Raw genomic sequence first — 5780 nt, 5'->3', positions numbered from 1 at the left:
ATGAGAGACCTCCCTGTAAGACAGGCATCAATAAAAATCCTAGAGAACACCGGCTGCAACCTCGTCCACCTTCACCACAGCAACTTCTTGCAAGACACATCTCTAAAGGCAAGGGAAACAAAAAGATAAAATTTCTGCACAGGGGCGCCTGGGTGGCTCAGTGGGTTAAAGCCTCTGCCTTCAGCTCAGGTCATGATCCCAGGGTCCTGGGATCAAGACCCACATCAGGCTCTCTGCTCAGGCTCTCTCTCTCTCTCTCTCTCTCTCTCCCCCCGCCTTCTTCTTTCTCTGCCTGTCTCTGTGCCTACTTGTGATCTCTATCTGTCAAATAAAGAAATAAAATTTTTTTAAAAAAAAGCTTCTGCACAGCAAAGCAAACAATCAACAAAACAAAGAGACAACCCATGGAATGGGAGAACATATTTGCAAATGACATTTCAGATAAAGGGCTAGTATCCAAGATCTATAAAAAACTTCTCAAACTCAACACCCCAAAAACAGATAATCCACTCAAGAAAGAGGCAGAAGACATGAACAGACACTTCTCCAAAGAAGACATACAAATGGCCAACAGACACATGACAAAATTGTCCATATCATTAGCCATCAGGGAAAGACAAATCAAAACCTCACTGAGATATCACCTTACATCAGTTGAAATGGCAAAATTTAACAAGACAGGAAACAACAAGTGTTGGTGAGGGTGTGGAGAAGGAGAACCCTCTTACACTGTTGGTGGGAATGTGAGCTGGTACAGCAACTCTGGAAAACAGTATGGAGGTTCCTCAGGATGATAAAAATAGAGCTACCCTATGACCCAGGATTGCACTACTGGGTATTTACCCTAAAGATACAAATGTGCTGATTTGAAAGGGCACCTGCACCCCAATGTTCATAGCAGCAATGTCCACAATAGCCAAATTGTGGAAGGTGCTGAGATGCCCTTCAACAGATGAATGGATAAAGAAGATGTGGTTCATATATACAATGGATATTCCTCAGCCATCAGAAATGATGAATACTTGTCATTTACATTGACGTGGATGGAACTGGAAGGTTATTATGCTGAGTTGAATAAGTCAAACAGAGAAAGACAACTGTATGGTCTCACTCATATGTGGAACAGAAGGAATAGAATGGAGGACCATGGGGGAAGGGAGGGAAAATTGAACGGGAAGCCATCAGAGAGGGAGAAAAGCCATGAGAGACTCTTAACCCCTAGGAAACAAAGAGTTGTTGGAGGGGAGGTGGGTGGAGGGATGAGGTAGCTGGGTGATGGGCAATAAGGAGGTCACGTGTTGTGATGAGTACTGGGTATTACATGCAACTAATGAAACATTGTACACTACATCAAAAACTAATGATGTACTGTATGTTAGCTAACTGAACATAATAATAATAAAAAATGAAATAAAATTTAGCTGGGAATAAAAATGAATATGGTTTTATTAAACTTTTTAAAAAATATTTTCCCTGAGTATGTTTAAAAAACTTATTGCCTTTGGGAGGCTGAGAGATTTGTCATAAATTCTGTGGTTTAGTCCTGCTTATTAGTATCTGTATACCCCAAATAACACTTATCATCCATAGCACCAGTATATAGTAATTTATAAGTTCATTGATAGGCCATTGAGCATAGTCTGGTTGTCTGTGAGTATAGATAGGCTAAGGGTAACAAAATAAGAAATAAGCAAGGGCATGAAGTCTCTTTTGGAATTTCCAACATTTCCTGCTAAGGGTCCTGAACTTTTTTACCCATCCTGTAGATGGATTACCACCTCTTTTACTACTTCCTTCATTGAAGATAGTAGAAGGGAAGTAGGGTTCTAATGATGATGTTTGGTTGATTTATGGTCCTTACTTCCACCTACTGAGTCCAGAACTTTTGCCTCCAGATAATGCTGTTATTTTCATTAATTAACATTTTCGATTGAGGTGAATCCCTTAGAAGTCTTTGTATTCATCTGTTGCAGAATCAGAATTTGTCTGCACATCAATTTCATTTTCTACTTCATATGTAAAGTATCACCTTTTTGCCTTTCACTTTAACATGGTTTCTCTTTTTGTTTTGCTTTGGCTTGATTTTTCATTTTACAATTCCAGGCTATTATGTAAATACCAACATTGATGAGGAAATGAAATTCCTTTGTAATATAAAAGTTTAAGCCCTATTATCTCTTCTTTTGAGTGGTTTATTGTTACTAAAAATGTTAAGAGGGCGAAAAGAAGTCCCCTCTGCCACCTGTGATGGCAAAACTCTCCACTGGTGCCTCCTTGTGGACATCAAGAGGGAGACATGCCAGAGAGGAGTGGGTAGCCTGGAATGGGCCCTTGGGTCCCTCATCTTATGGAGGGTTGCTATTGCTTGCCAGCAGGCACTTCTCTAGGCACACGGACATGAGATGTGCTGGAACTGGTTCATAACAGCTCCTGACTGTTAAATTTTGGGGACTTTTGTGAGAGAGAGTTAAACCATTGGTAGCTTGGACTAGCCATTGTGGGAATATTTATGCCATGGAAATTGGCCAGCCCTTCAACGGGGGGCTGTATCTGCCCCAGTTAAGCTGGTTGCCAAACACCAGCACGCATCTCACCACCCACACAGTGACTCTGGGTGTCCTCTCCCTTTGATGTAGAGTCTGAAGCAGAGACAGATGAGATCCCTTGCCACAGTCCGATCAGTGAGCACGAGAGCTGACATCTAAACCTAAGTGGGATGGCTGCAAGGGCTGTTTGCCAACCTCAGCCCACCACGTCCCTGCAGGGAAGGGAAGGTCCCAGAGGTCCGAGGCCCCTGCTTGTGAACAGCCTTTTCCCTTGGCTGGGGAGAAGGTAGGCTGTTTCAGGGGCATGGGAGGTAAAAATGTTGATCTGGTGCTGGAGGGAGGGATTGCATGACTCCCATCCCATGGGGGAAAGAGCTCATTAATTTTATTAAGACCCTAGGGTCCCATAGTCCAAAGACAATTAGCTCCTGATTATTGTAGAGAGGCAGGGGACTATCTAGAGGAACGGTGCCAGCATTTACTATCCTTGTGGAGGGTAAAGCGGTCCCCCACTGCTTCTTTCTGTCAGGAAGAACAAGGAGGTATCCACCCTCCCACCCCAGAGACTCCCCCAGGCTTCTAGATATTCCTCTAAGCCTCTGATCCAACTATGTAGGATCCTACTTTTTAAAGTGCTCAACTTCCTTCTGTCCCATCGACTTCTTTCTGAGTTGGACTGATTGCAGCAGCACAGAACTACAAAACCCTAGGGCTGGAATTGTCTAAGGGTCATACAGCATAGCTGAGTCATGAACATGCCTGTCCTTCATTGCAGTAGGGAATCATGGGATCAGCTGATCAGTGGCACCCTGGCCCAAATCACAGTGGCTCTGTGAGGTCTGTGGACCTACCTCGTAGTCATTCCTTTTTTTTTTTTAACATTTTATTCATTTATTTGAGAGAGAGCATGAGAGGGGAGAAGGTCAGAGGGAGAAGTAGACTCCCCATGGAGCTGGGAGCCCAATACAGGACTCAATCCCAGGACTCCAAGATCATGACCTGAGCCAAAGGCAGTCACCCAACCAACTGAGCCAACCAGGTGCCCCTTACTAGTCATTCTTATAGTCCCTGAATGTCTAGTTGGAACACCCAGTATTTGGCAGAATTGCCACATTTGTTCTTGGACCAGTGGAGTAAGTGATATGGTAGGAGGAGGCTGAGTGGGAGCCCCAAATCTGTACCCCCTTCTCCACAAAGACACTAAGTCCAGAGCAATATCACAGTCTAAAGGAAATGGTGGAGGTTGATGCCACTTAAATGGATGCAGGAGGTGGTTGTCCCTATCATGTCCCCTTCATTGACCCCTCTGGTCCCTATAAATACCAGACCAGATCCTGGAAGGTGACAGTAGGCCACGAGGAACTCAACCAAGTGGTTGTCCTAACTGCAGCTGTCATGCCTAATTAACACAGCTTGGGGCTCTGACATGTGGCTCTTGGCTACTGATGAATGTGTTTTTAAGTACAGGATGGAGGACAAGGAGCAGTTTGCCTCTACATGACATGTGTACAACTATACATTTATGTTACTGTATCATAACTCTGGCATCGTAATGTGGCCCAAAGGGACGTGGACAGCATGTGCTGGTAGTACAGGCAGAAAAGCATGATTTGTCCTGTTTGCTGATTTCTGTAGTGTGACTGTTTCTATTTTTTTAATTTTTTAAAAAAGATTTTTATTTATTTATTTGACAGAGAGGGAGAGATCACAAGTAGGTAGAGAGGCAGGCAGAGAGAGAGGGCGAAGCAGGCTCCCCGCTGAGCAGAGAGCCCAATGTGGGCTCGATCCCAGGACCATGAGATCATGACATGAGCCGAGGGCAAAGGCTTAACCCACTGAGCCACCCAGGCACCCTTGTAGCGTGACTGTTTCTACCACACCTGATTTTAAGCTTCCAGTAAAAGTGTAACTTTACTGAAAATGCAGATTTGGAGAGCTGTACACAGTAACACACCCCCATGCAGTATATTATTATATTTTTTAATCATACAGACACAATAGATGTCAATAAGCATAGTTTAGCATAAAATATAGCTCGTCCCGAAAGCAGTCTGAATTTATCTCTGAAAATAGTTCACTATTCACTTGACCCAGAAAACCCTACAAAATCATGCAAATCAAGAAGTTTGAATGTTCCTGTTCACTTTAAGAACACACCTGAAACTGCCCAGGCCATCAGAAATATGCATATCTGGAAAGCCACCAAGTATCTGAAGGACGTCACTGCAGAAGCAGCGTGCACCTCTCCCTGGGTACAATGGTGGCATTGGGAGGTGTGCTCAGGCCAAACAGAGGGGTGGACACAGGGCCCATGGCCCAAAAAGAGTTCCGAATTTTACTGCACGTGCTTAAAAAATGCGGAGAGTCATGCTGAGCTTAAGAGTTCAGTAGATTCTCTGGTCCCTGAGCACATCCAGGTGAACAAAGCCCCCAAGATGTGGCACAGAAGTTACTGGGTTCATGGTCAGATTCAACCACACGTGAGTTCTCCCTGCCACACTGAGATGATCCTTACTGAGAAAGAGCAGATTGTTCCTGACGCAGAAGAGGAGGCCGCCCAGAAGGAAAAGTTGTCCCAGAAGAACTGAAGAAGCAAAGATGTATGGCCTGGGAGTAAATTCTGCATCAAATAAATACAAATAAAAGCAAAAAAAAAAAATCAGAGAATATAGTAAAGTAACCAGGAAATGATCACTTTAAAATATTATCTCTGCTTTTAATACAACTTATAAGTTTATAATGACTTGTTTTTAATAGTGGCTGTTTTAACAACTGGTTTGCAGAATGCCTGAAAATCTAACTCCTCTCATGAGAAAATATGAGGCAGCTCGGGCGGCCTCCGGGTATGGGCCTTCTGGACACGCCACAGAACCTCACTTGGTTCCACCGTATTGATGATATATAATTACACAAGCAGGATGAGCCAGGATCGGTGAATATGTTGGTGGTATTGGTAAGGCAGTGTAATCCTGAGATTGGGAGAGAAACCCTGTTATGTTTCAAGGCCCTCCACATCCCTGAAGTTTCTAGAGGGCCAATGGTCTGGAGCATGCCAGGTCATTGTTCTAAGGTAAAGAACAGATTATTCCTTGTCATATTTAGCACAGTTAATGGTAACACCACTAATGCCTGGACTCCCTCCTTCTATTCTAGAGGCAACATGTTTGCGTTCACGAGACCATTTCCAGTGACTGACTGGATCCCAGAACAGAACGGGGCTCTGGAGTAGCTCTA

At 43.9% G+C, this 5780-nt stretch overlaps 1 pseudogene across 1 annotated transcript; it reads left to right on the top strand.

Moving 5' to 3' along the window:
- Nucleotides 1–2850: 2850 nt before the first annotated feature.
- LOC308338098 (large ribosomal subunit protein uL22-like) lies at nucleotides 2851–5163 on the top strand (annotated as a pseudogene). The gene is made up of 2 exons: nucleotides 2851–2857; nucleotides 4620–5163. The product of its transcript is annotated as a large ribosomal subunit protein uL22-like (transcript).
- Nucleotides 5164–5780: the final 617 nt, after the last annotated feature.

Source organism: Martes martes (assembly GCF_963455335.1).
Source record: "Martes martes genome assembly, contig: scaffold_424, whole genome shotgun sequence".
NCBI lineage: Eukaryota > Metazoa > Chordata > Mammalia > Carnivora > Mustelidae > Martes > Martes martes.
This window is presented reverse-complemented; position numbering and strand designations above follow the sequence as displayed.